The sequence below is a fragment of the Cupressus sempervirens genome, chromosome 6, assembly GCF_028749045.1.
Source record: "Cupressus sempervirens isolate cs-2001-9-10 chromosome 6, ASM2874904v1, whole genome shotgun sequence".
Classification (NCBI taxonomy): domain Eukaryota; kingdom Viridiplantae; phylum Streptophyta; class Pinopsida; order Cupressales; family Cupressaceae; genus Cupressus; species Cupressus sempervirens.
Window position 1 is genome coordinate 655,348,011 of NC_143123.1, and position 12,259 is coordinate 655,360,269.

Here is a 12,259-nt window from a genome sequence, read left to right on the forward strand (position 1 = left end):
ATAGTAAAATTTCCACCTAATGTTGTAGCATATGAGTGCAATGATCAAACATCACCTATTAATGATCCTCTAAAAGCACTCATAGAGCCACACATTTTCAATATGATAAGAATACTTTATATACATCAAGTGTAGAAGAAAAAATAGTAATGAAGAGGGTTTTTCCAATTAAATCCATCCCCTTAGTATATCAATTTGATACACTTATAGCCGATTCAAAGTTATATGTGGATGAATTTCAAGAGATAGAATTTGATTATTGATTGACCCTTTCACTTTCTCAAACTACCTCTTCATACACTCCATCCAAACCCTCACAAAAAGAAAGGAAGTATAAATTGGTAAAACTAAATGTGGAAATTGATACATGAATACAATCTACTTTGGATGGGAAGTTATCAATATCCAAAAGGATGAGAACAGTGTGATGCTCTTCTCAAGGGTAATGAAGGTCCTATCGTGAAATGTCATAGGTAGTAATGCCTTCAACAAAAGAGCCCAAATAAAACTTCAAATTGACACATTTGGGGCTTGCATAATTCTGTTACAAGGAACTAATACATCTCAACAAGCCTTCGAATTCACAATTAGTAAACAACCAAAATGGAAAGCACTTCACACCCCTTATAAAAGAGCATCAAGTGGCCTCTATACATTGTGCAGCCCAAAACATATGACGATTGAAATGGACACTTCAAGTGTCAACTAGCAAGTGATGAAAGTTGAGAGTTTTGATCTCAATTTTAGAATTACCTATGTTTATGGACCTATAGTAACTTGTAAGAAGAAGAGGATATGGGTACAATTACAATATACATCAAATAGTCATCTAATCATCAAACCATCCTTGTTGGGGATTTTAATGTCATTGCTTTCCCACATGAGAAGAGAGGTAGGATATTATCACCATAGAAAATAATTGAAGACTTCCAACATTTTATCATCAATATTGCCTTAGAAGACATACTTGCTCTCGAATACCAATTCACATGGACAAATAAATGGAAATATTTTTTGCAAATAGCTAAAATGCTTGATTGATTCTTACTTTCACATAGTTGGATTATGGAAAACTTTACAATGAAATTAGAAATTCTACCATTAATTTGTTCAAATCTCTATGCCATAGATTTGCAACTCATGAAAGGTAGTAATGTATTTCCAACATTTTATCATGAATATTGTCTTAGAAGACATACTTCCTTTGGAATACCAATTCATGTGGACAAACAAATAAAAATATTTTTTGCAAATAGCTAAAAGGCTTGACTGATTCTTACTTTCACATAGTTGGATTATGGAAAACTTTACAATGAAATTAGAGAATTTGCCATTAATCTGTTTAGATCTCTATGTTATAGATTTACAACTCACAAAATGTTGTAATGTATTTCAGCATAAACCATCCTTCAAATTTGAGATTATGTGGTTTATACATTTGTATTTCCTATGGTTACCAAGATAATTGTGGATAAATGCCCTATTTCAAAAAGTTACAAAAATGTTCCAGTTTCAAAAGAAGTTACAATATGTCAAAACCAAATAAAATCTCGAATGCATTTGTATTTAAAAATAATTTTTTTGAAAAGGAACAAGTGACTAAGGAACTCTTGGAAGTCCATGAACAAATTATTCAACATGAGATGAATGCACATACTTATTCTAAATAGAAAAATCCAAGAGAAATGGGTGTAATTAAGTATGAAGAGGAAATATATTAGATACAAAAATCATGAAATATATTAGAAGCAAAAATCATGTGAACTTTGGCTTAAAGGAGGAGATTCAAATACAAAAAAAAATCTTGCTTCCACCAAGTTCAAGAGAGGAACCCAAACAATATATTATATTCAAGATACCAACACAAGTGCACTCTTGAAAAATGCTTTAGCAATTCAAGAAGGGGTTATGTTCTATAAAATATTCTAGCACCTCAAAAATTATATAATGCTCAATATCAACAACAATAAAATGAACTCATTGGAGGCATTGGGACTCAAAATTGATGCCTTGATTTTGAGTACGCTTCATAAATTTGAGCCTAGTCAGGCCCCTATAAGCGCTTTTCATGTATGTGTACCTGACTGTAATTTTGAGGCCTACGAAGTGTTTCATGTTTCTAACACTTTTCATTCAATATATGCATGCGTCCTGTAATGATAAAATGCTATTCTAAATCATTTCGTGAAGCATCTACATTTTTGTCTAAGTGTAAAAATAACAACATGAGGCCTAGCTTGCAATTGAATATTTTGTGCTCGGTTAAGTTTCATGGCTCACCACTTTGGGAGTGTCTAGTATGTGTTGTAGGTTCACAATGCACGCCCCATTTCTCCTACAAATGGGGACCCCCTAGTAAAATTTTAGTCTCCTAGACCCCTAGTCTGGGGCTTGGGTCATTTTGGAACTCTTCCTAAGTCTAGATCAAGTCCTAGTCTCTGACTAGACAAGTACGAGGTGTCAGGATTGAGAAAAAATTGGAAGATAAGTGTTATAGTGCATAAATGTGCACTTGTGCACATGTGCACCTATCCAAGGTGTGCAAGTGCACTAAATGCACAAGTGTGCACTTATCTCTGTTTGGAGATGCGCACCTATGCACATGTGCACATGCGCACCTCCAAAGGGTGTGTACTAGGTCCAAAACTAAGATACCTAAGGAAAGTTGTGCATGCATGCACCTCCCCAAGGTGTGCACATGCACACCTTTAAAAAACATTAAGGCAAGTTGCGCAACTTAAGTCCCCTCCCCATTTGCACTTGCCACATGCATGTGCACACCTCACCTAGGTGCCCAAGTGTGCAACTATGCTAAAATGACCTTAAAATGACCATTCAACGCACTTAGCACACCTGTCAAGATGCACTAGGTGCACTATTGTGCATTCTAGGGCTTTGTGGGGAGGGGATTGACTATTATGATTGTTTTCAAGTGTTTTGGGCTTGTTTTTTTGTCAGTTTGGGTTTGTTTCAAGTTTTCCAACATAAGATAACTAATGTTTGCTTCTTTGTGCAGATAAAAAGGCATCCTTAACTTGTCAGGGTCATAACTTTTGAGCTACAGCTCAGAATTCAAAACTATTTACATCGTTGGGAAGAAGAACTAAAAATCTAATTTCACTCTATAAAATAGTGAGTCTTTGGCTTCCCAATTTTAGAGATTGATGAAAGTTTCAACTTAAAATTTTGAGCGGAAGAGCTCCGAAAAAGCCAGTTTAAAACGCCTAGAAAAGCTTGTTAAAAAAATATATGAAAAAGTTTCAAACATTTGATTGTTTTGGATAATTTGGATCACCTAGTCTCTGACCGAGAAGGATAGGGCAGTCGAAGAGAAGAAAAAATCAAGGAATAGATTTCACAATGCACAAAGATGTGCATAAATACGAAGGTGTGGTGCATAATGCGCAAATGCATAAATCATCATAACATCTTCATTATCAATAGCAATAGAGATCGCACCTAAGCTAGTAACCTTCACCTTTCAAAGAAGTTACACATAAGTTTTTATTCATAAATTTACACTGAAGATCAAAGATAGAGAGGTTAGCCACATGAACTAGAGAAAATTCCTTATCTTATGAAACTATTAATGATAAGATTCAGCCCATGCACTTTGGGAGTTCAAAAAGAAGAAGCAAGAATTCAATTTTATGACAACGTTGGGCTATAAATCATCAAAAAAGAGAAAAATAAGTACACAAGCGTGCTTCCAGACCTCGTCTAAGAAAACCCATAAACTATTTTTCAAAACAGAGAATTTCAATTTTTTGGTGAATTGAACACCTTGCACAAATTCCCTGAAGGTGCACTACTCCAAAGGTGTGCTACTCCAAAGGTGCGCTACTTCAAAGTTGCACTAATTTTTTTGAAGAAGTTAGAGGCGTGCCGACAATTAACTACTAGTTCCAAATTTAGAGCTTTCCATGCACCAGAAACACATTCTGATGACAGTTTAACTCCTAGAATCATTTAGAGAAGGTCAAACTTCCATTTTTAGAGCTTCCAGTGACTCCCAAATCCTCTTACAACTTCCTTCTTCTTATCTACTACTTATTTCTTTGTTTTAAGACATGTAAAGGCTCATGCACCTATTAATTGATATAAATAAGGGTGAAGTCCAGCTTAGCACCATTTAGAGAGTCAGTTTGTACATAATTAGATTTGTTTTATTAGTTTAGAAGCATATGTTTGTATGAAGAGATCTCTCACTCTCAACACAAATTGAGGAGATAATTTCTTATAAATTCAAGAATTTAATATGTATTCTAGGCCATTATTTTGATGCAATAATATATGCTATTGGTGCTCTCATTCTGAGTGTAGTTATTCTTGCCGGAGTGTGTTATTTTTGTGAATTCTCATTCATGATAATAATGGAGCCAATAGTTTTTTGTGTTGATTTAATTGTGCAATATTTTAGTTCTAGTATTTGTTGTGCATTGACAAATTCTGCTAACGTACTGAGTTGGAGAAGAGATCACCCTATTGTTCCTACATAGCTTCTCGTCTCACATGAGTGCACTTTCTGTGGCCTTGCAATTTGATAAGAAGTGAAACATCTTTCACTTTTACTAAGTTTCCATTGACGATTGCATCAATAATTTGAGGAAGCATTGCTCATACTTTCATTGGTTTCCTACCCGATATTTTCAACAATTTAACTTGCATATGTATTGTTACTATGGTTTATGTCTGTTAGGAATTTCCCTTTCACAATGTTTTCTTTCATCTCTTGTTACCTCATCTTCATTATTTTCTTTACTAACAGTTGGTTAAATTAGGAATTCATATAGTTGCATTGTTAGATTGCATTCATTTAAAAACAAAAAATACCAAAAAATGTATCTCTTTTTGCGGTTAATTTTGAAATAGCAAGAAAATTGATCATCTTATCCAGAATTTGGTTCAAACCAGCAAAGGCCTCCCTATGAAGAAACACACTTATCTTCAACTAAGTAGATTCTAGTAGGTCGCAAGATCGCTCGAAACCTTGGAGTTGATCCCAAATTAGCTTTTCAAGAGAGGAGTTCGAAAGGATTCATGTCGTTAAGCATCATACAAAATGACAGCTCAACAATACACATATCAAAGAGCCTATGTTTTATATTTTAAGTCATTTAGATATGTTTTGACTAGGTTTTGAATCCCTCAAAGTTGGTTGTTTACTGTTGTCATGCTAATGCTTATTGTTCAAAATTTTGGGAAGTGATGTTTGACCTATTATAACTTTGACCCACTTGAACCTATTGAGAAATTTCCTTTTGTGTTGTATTTTAGGGGTTAGAGACATGCTATGTTCCAAATTTGAGCCCATGATGAATCCCTTTAACTACTTTTCAAACATGATTCCAAATGCAACTTCTAAAGTTTTACTGTGTCTAAAAATGTAGATCAATTGGTAGCTCTGTTTGGGATGTCATAACTTTGAATCCATGATAGATAAGACCAAATGGATTATACCAATGTGTTCTACTATGAAAATACTTCAAGTGTGCCAGTTTTCAAATCTTGGTGAATCTATTTGCACTCTTTCCTAAGTCCATTCCGTTTGTGAAAATCATTGTTCTACTAGTGTTCCTATTATGCAAATCCAAGTACCCAACTTTGCACGCTTGAAATTTTTTTTAATTTATTTTTCATGATCCCAAATCATAGATTTATACTCTCCACATGAAAATAAACTAATGCCCCAGTTTTTAGGCCCTAAAGTGATCTTTTGACATGTTTTCAAAGCCAAATCTGATAACATTTTATTGTTTTATGACATGTTTGTATGCAGGGCAATTCAAAGAAGGCAACTTTGACAGTTAATATCTTTTGACCCTAACATCATCATGAAATGAAATCTAACAGGAAAAAAAATGTGGACTAGAGAATATTATTGCAAGATTTCAGGGCCCAATTGTTTGATTCAGTCAGTTTTTAAAGCTAGCTCATAGGCCTTCCTGGAAAAAAGGAGGTAAAATGAATTTTAAATTATAATACAGTGATTGAATTGGAATCTAATTAGTGCCAGGTGATTAATTGATCAGATCAAAGGGTCATGTGTTTTAGTTTGAAATATTTTTAGCCGGACCCACTCTGGGGCCCAACTATTTTCAGCAAACCGAGAAGATGATTAGGGAGTAAAGGATGCCTTTCAAAGTTATAATGATTGCTATGGTCAAAACTATTCAATAGTCACATATCATCAATTGAAGGTTAATTGGCTATGTTGGATCATATACACATGATGAATAATAAGAAAGGAAATTGTAGTACATTTTTTAGTTGTTAATGCTCATAAATTATGTCATGCTTGCAACAAAATTCAATATCACCTTCAACAATATGAAACATCGGTGGTGCTTGTTATGTCTTAAAGATGTGATAGAGTGGATATCTCATTTATAAAATTAAATAATTCTAGAAGCAAGTCGAGTGGTAATTATATGTGATATATTTTTCCCACTACAAAAAAAGGGGTCTTCCAGCTGATTTGTAAAGATATGTGATGAAGCGTAGATGAAAATATATTTTCCTAACCCCATTGCAAGCCGAGATCAACTCTAACCATTTGGTATATGCATGAAGAGGAGTCAAACCTTCTTCTTCTTCTTTTTTTTGGCAAGATGCATGTATCCTTTATAACTTCAATTTGCTAATATTGGGAGCTTGATCACATGCAAACCCCTGTTAAATGATGGCAATGTCTTTCCTAAACTTGCTTACTAAAACATTTGACAGTAGATGGCTTGTTTTACTTCTCTGTGTTACTCCAACTCTGTCAATTGACGTGTGCCCACATTGAGAGTCTCAAACCACAAATGAAATATGATTGAGATCTTTTACCAACTCTGAAAATTGAGTCTCTTAAGCTCAAGGTGTGTATGAGGAATGGAGGACAACAAATAGTTTGACCTCTATGTATATGCTGAAGTGTGTCAACTTGTAAATAGAAGCCAAGGGTGACATGGTGGAGATTGGGGAAGAGTTTCCCATTTGTTAGTCCACATGGTTGCAAGGAGGCAATTAGGGTGTTTTGGGTGTTAGCTACATTAAAAATGATGAATATGTTAGTGAGTTTACTTTTTTATGTAGTAAGATTGGGGAGATCATTGGCAGAGTTTAGAGAGAGGGGAGCCCTATTAGTGTTTGAAATGTAGATTGAACTAATCAACAAGCATGCGATCTATTACATTTGCAATATATAAGATGGAATAGGTGATGTTGTTTGAAGGAGGAAACAACCCAAGAGTCAGTAAAACTCCATTGTTCAAATTGCTTCCCATGTCATTCCAAAAACACAACAAAGAAAATGAATTGGTTAATGTGCCTTTTGTTATGCAAGATGGAACAACTTCCTCAGTCTGATGGCGAGAATGAAGAGGCCTGATTTGAGGAAAATATATGTGATTTTTTCATAAATCCACTTTTCTTGAAGCATATAGTTTTTTGTTACAATAGAGCACGACTAAAAAGTGGTAATGAGACATGAAGGATGGCTTGAATCAAAGGATGAACATGAATGAATCCTCAAACAAGAGCATATTACCTATGAAAATTGCATCGAGTGGAGGTTTTGTTGTTCAAATCAAATTATGATTCCATTCCCAAAGGATGAGATGTAGTTCTAAGGTGTGGCGATCACAAAGAAAAGAGGAAAGATCAGGTGAGCTTGCAAAGAAATTAAAAGAAAAGGTCTTTTACATTTATCCCACATTGGTGGAGCAGTGAAATTACTTTGTGTTTTTATATGCAAACAGCTCCTATGTCAATTGTCTTAAAGACTGTAGCTTTTTCAAACACAAGCTTTCATGTGCCTTGGACCCCTTGAGCCAGTTGAATAGACATTGACCAATTTTTGACCAATTTCACACGAATATTGTTGTGACATGGTGATGACATGGCACTAGGTGGACAAATGGTAAGATGAAAAATGGTACACACTCCTAGACTTGGCACAAAAATCAAGGTAATGACGTGGAAAACATGGACAATTGGTGCAATGTCTCATTCTCACAAAATACATGGCAGATGGTGACTCAACATGTGAGAATGCGATTGGGCAACATGTGGCAAGGATACTGAGGTGGCACTGGTGGTGTGACACACACTTCAAGGCAGGTGAGTTGGCAAAAGACACGTGTCACGCTGTCGCACTGTAGTGATGACATGGGGAAATGCTGACTGTGTATGCAAAAATGTGACAGTGCAACACATGGCAAAGGCGTGATGTGGCGGCTCATAGATGGGCGTGCCAGATCATGTCATGTGGCAAAAATTGACGATTGTCATAACATCGCAAAATGAAGATGCTTGAACATTAACTAATAAAACAATGTAAGGACCAATCAGGTGGTGACACGTGATAGCGTGTCAAAGGTAGGAAAGCAGTTTGCAGGCGAATTAGGAGGTGCCACACGGCACCTATGTGGTAGAGGGTCCAAGTTGTGATGAAGTGGTGATTGACATGATGACAGGGAAGTACAGACCAGTCATAAGGTGAACATGGTGATGATGTATTTAAGGTATGTTGATGTGTTAGGATGACAATGCAAAAATGAACGAATTAGACATTGCCACGTGTCATAGGCTAGTCAAACCTAGGTTGACTTGGATTCAAAAAAGGAGGGAAAACCCATAGTTTAGAAAAATCAAAATTTTAATATTTTCCTCTATGAACATGCAAATACTTTGAATTAAAACAGGTTATATAATAAATTTTTGACTTTAGCATAAATATAAATTTTTGTAAGAAATTAAATGGCCTGTGAATCAATTCTATACCTTGAGTTTCAAGTGGTTGTTTAGGGCATTTTTCTTAAGCAAGTATATGACTATCATATATCGACAAAAAGCAATCAGAATATAGTTTCTAGATTTGCAATTTATTTTTGCATAGGTATCAGTGGGTAAAAGTTATACTAGGTTTTGTCTGAGTTTCTCCTTATGCAACTACATTCTAGTCTAGGTAGTTTAGATTTAGTTTATGGGAAAACAATTAAATGGGTAGGTGCCAAATTTGGAGAGGGTCTTAGCAGGGATATTGTCTTGCCTCCAAAGTTTTACAATGTGGATTTTGGAAACTTTTGGCATAAAATATGATAGTTTATCATAAAGGTCTTTTCTTTTCATTTAGGAAGATATTTTCAGAGTTTGTTAGGCAGAACGATGGGATTTGATTTGGTTTTCAACTCTAGAGAGATGAAAGATGTTTTGCAACAACATTGGAGGGAGATTTAAGTGGACAAGTGTCAATCCTAGATCAGATCCAAGATTCCTTCCTTCTTTTATAACTTTCTTTCTTCTATCATGGCATGGGGGTTCCATAGTTTTGGACAGGTTTCCATAGTTGTGATACCACCGAGTTGACTGTTGTTGGTTCTAGTCTACTGAGCAGAGCTCTAGCTATGATTCTACCATTCTCTTAGCATTTCTCTCTTGTATGAACAACAATAAAGAAATATAGAGCATAGTTATGGTCTGTTTGTGTGTTTTATGAGTCTTTCATGCATCTTGAATGTGCTTGTTTCATATACAAAGAAAATTAGATTACTTAGTGTCATTCCAATTCTTGTCTCCTTTTTCTATTGTTTACATTTTTTTGGTTCATGGATAAAGAACATAGATCCAATTGCATCTCATTTCGGGTTGTATGTCTTGATGTGATTGGCCTTTGATTCAAAGAATCATGTAAATGCTTGACACATTTTGACAGGGTTATGAGTTTCATGAGAAGGATGTCTGATAAGTATGAGGTTCAGTATTAATACTGATGTCTGATTCACAAAATGGTAGGATAGATCTAATATCATGATGTATGACATAGATCATTGATATCCTAGATGTGTGTTATGATTTATGGAATACCCAATGGATAGGGCACTGATAAACTATAGGATCAATTTAGTTTGTTGTTGCATATGTGGGGTTTTACTAATTCAAAATCAAATGATCAATTATTCATTTTCCCTTTCTATTTAGGAGCTGAAAGGATACCCTCACTTAGCTTGTGGATATCGTAGGTTTTGTAACTTTCTACTGCATACATTTGTTATTGCATAAGTATAGGAGAAATAAGGGCTTAATCTTCTTTGTATAGATTCAGATATATGCTTTGGCAACTGATACCATATGAGTGAATCTAAAGGTCTACCCACCTAGGTTTTGTAGAGCCTAAAGTAGAAGAAGGAGTTCAACCTTATGGTTGGCCTGGGTTCTTGACAAATTGTGTCTATCATAGGAGATAGTTGCCCTTAGATGCCATCTTGTCTTGCCTACCCAGTAGTTGAAATCATTGTTAAATTAGGAGCCAATAGGAGATTTTCCTCCAATAGATTAACATGTAAATGATAATCTAATGAGGCATTTCATTGTAGAAAAAGGTATGTTTTGTATTTTTTTTTCCATGGTACCCAATAAAACCCCAAGTCCAAATGGATTTACAGTCTTGATTTATCAAAAATTTTGGGGCACCATTGGATTGAGTTTCTGTTAGTTTTGGAAGAATAAAAAAAAGTGGATCATTATTGAAAACTTTCAATGTAACCAACATTGTTTCTTTACCCAAGACAAAATGATAGGGAGGCTCTCTAAATGAGCTACACAAAGATCTTCACAAGGTCAACTCTAGGACCTATTAGGTTTTCTACTATCCTAAAACCCTACACCCTTAGGAGGATTCAATTTACTTCCCCCTACTCAACTTGAGCTCTAGTATCAATTTAAAGTAGACTTCTCCTTTGAACTCACAAGGGTAAGTTCACACAACAAATACCTAGCTTTCTCACAATCTTTGTGCATAATATTTGGGCCTCTAAACCCATCTATTCCATCACCAAACATATCATCTTGGTGACTCTTTGCATCAATTTCTTACCAATCTCAAGGTTCAATGCTTTTATGCTTACTATCTCTATTAGGTCTTGATGAGCCCTCCAAATTAAGTGTTTGGCTTCTAACTCAAAATTACTCCACCTGACCCTATGAACAAACTCCTAGTATAGATACCCTTTTGGGAATACTCAAATATTTTTAGGGTTTTAGGTCTTTGACATGTTTGTATAGTACCAAAGCCCAGTTATGCTGATTAATAAAGGAATTGAACTAGTTTCAAACTTTCAAATTGTAAACCAACCAAATAAATTGAACGATTATTCAATTCTTGATTAAGGCTCTGTATGAACCCCTTTTTATATCTCCAAGGCATTAGATTGACCAAATCAATCAACTCCCACAAGTTTCAATAATTTCTTACTCTTTTCTTCTAACTAGACTATGGTAGAGCTCACCTAGGGAAAGAGCTTAAAATTAGCAAACAACATTTCCTAACCTCTATGAAAAAGGAAAATAAAGTACATTGACCCTAAACTTAGACCTAAAATGATCATGAAGATCCCATGATGAGGTTTCAACATAGGGCCATTTTATTTTCTTGAACTCTGATTAGAGCAGTAAATTGGGTTCAAGAGTTTGGATTTTATTTATACATTAAAAAATGCACAAGATTGAACTTTAAAGCACTCAAAGAAAGAACATGAAATAATCTAACTATTTACAAGGAAATATTTGAAGTTTAAATCCATTGCTTGATAAGGCAAGATGATTTTATTAATGTCCAACAAAAGACCACATTGGGTCTGTGGGACTAGACGCTTACAACCAAGAAGATAGCAGACAAACAAGTTGTGATAAGTTAATTAGAAAACTATCACTATATTGCTATTGTCCAAACTTCAAGAACCATCCAATATTTATACGTTTCCATGGAAGGTATTAAATATTTTCCCTCATTGTGATCCAACAATTTCTTTGGGTCCCTAACTATTTTTAGGCTGAAATGCAATTTCTTGCAAAATGTTGTCATGCAACATTGCAAAATTGCAAATGTTGTCACGATAACAATTTTACAACTTGTGCAATTTCTCATTTTTCCTTATAACCTTGACTCCTATTGATGTATAATGATATTAAATCACTCCCTAAACATGCCTAACACAAAAATACAACATTATGGGCACTTTTGGTGCCATTTCCCATTCTATGCCAAATTTGGCCTATATGGAAACTTTTGGCCAATACATTGATACACTTTTGCCCAACTTTGGCAATGAAACAAAAATACTTTGAAACCTTTCTAAACAAACCTATTGGATTCTTGGATAGTCCTTATTCTTCAATTGAACCTTATAGGATCTCACAACCACAATTTGAGGGTTAACTATATAGAATCCCTAGGTGCTCTTGCATCAATCTCCCCCTATAGAAAAGAAGTTAA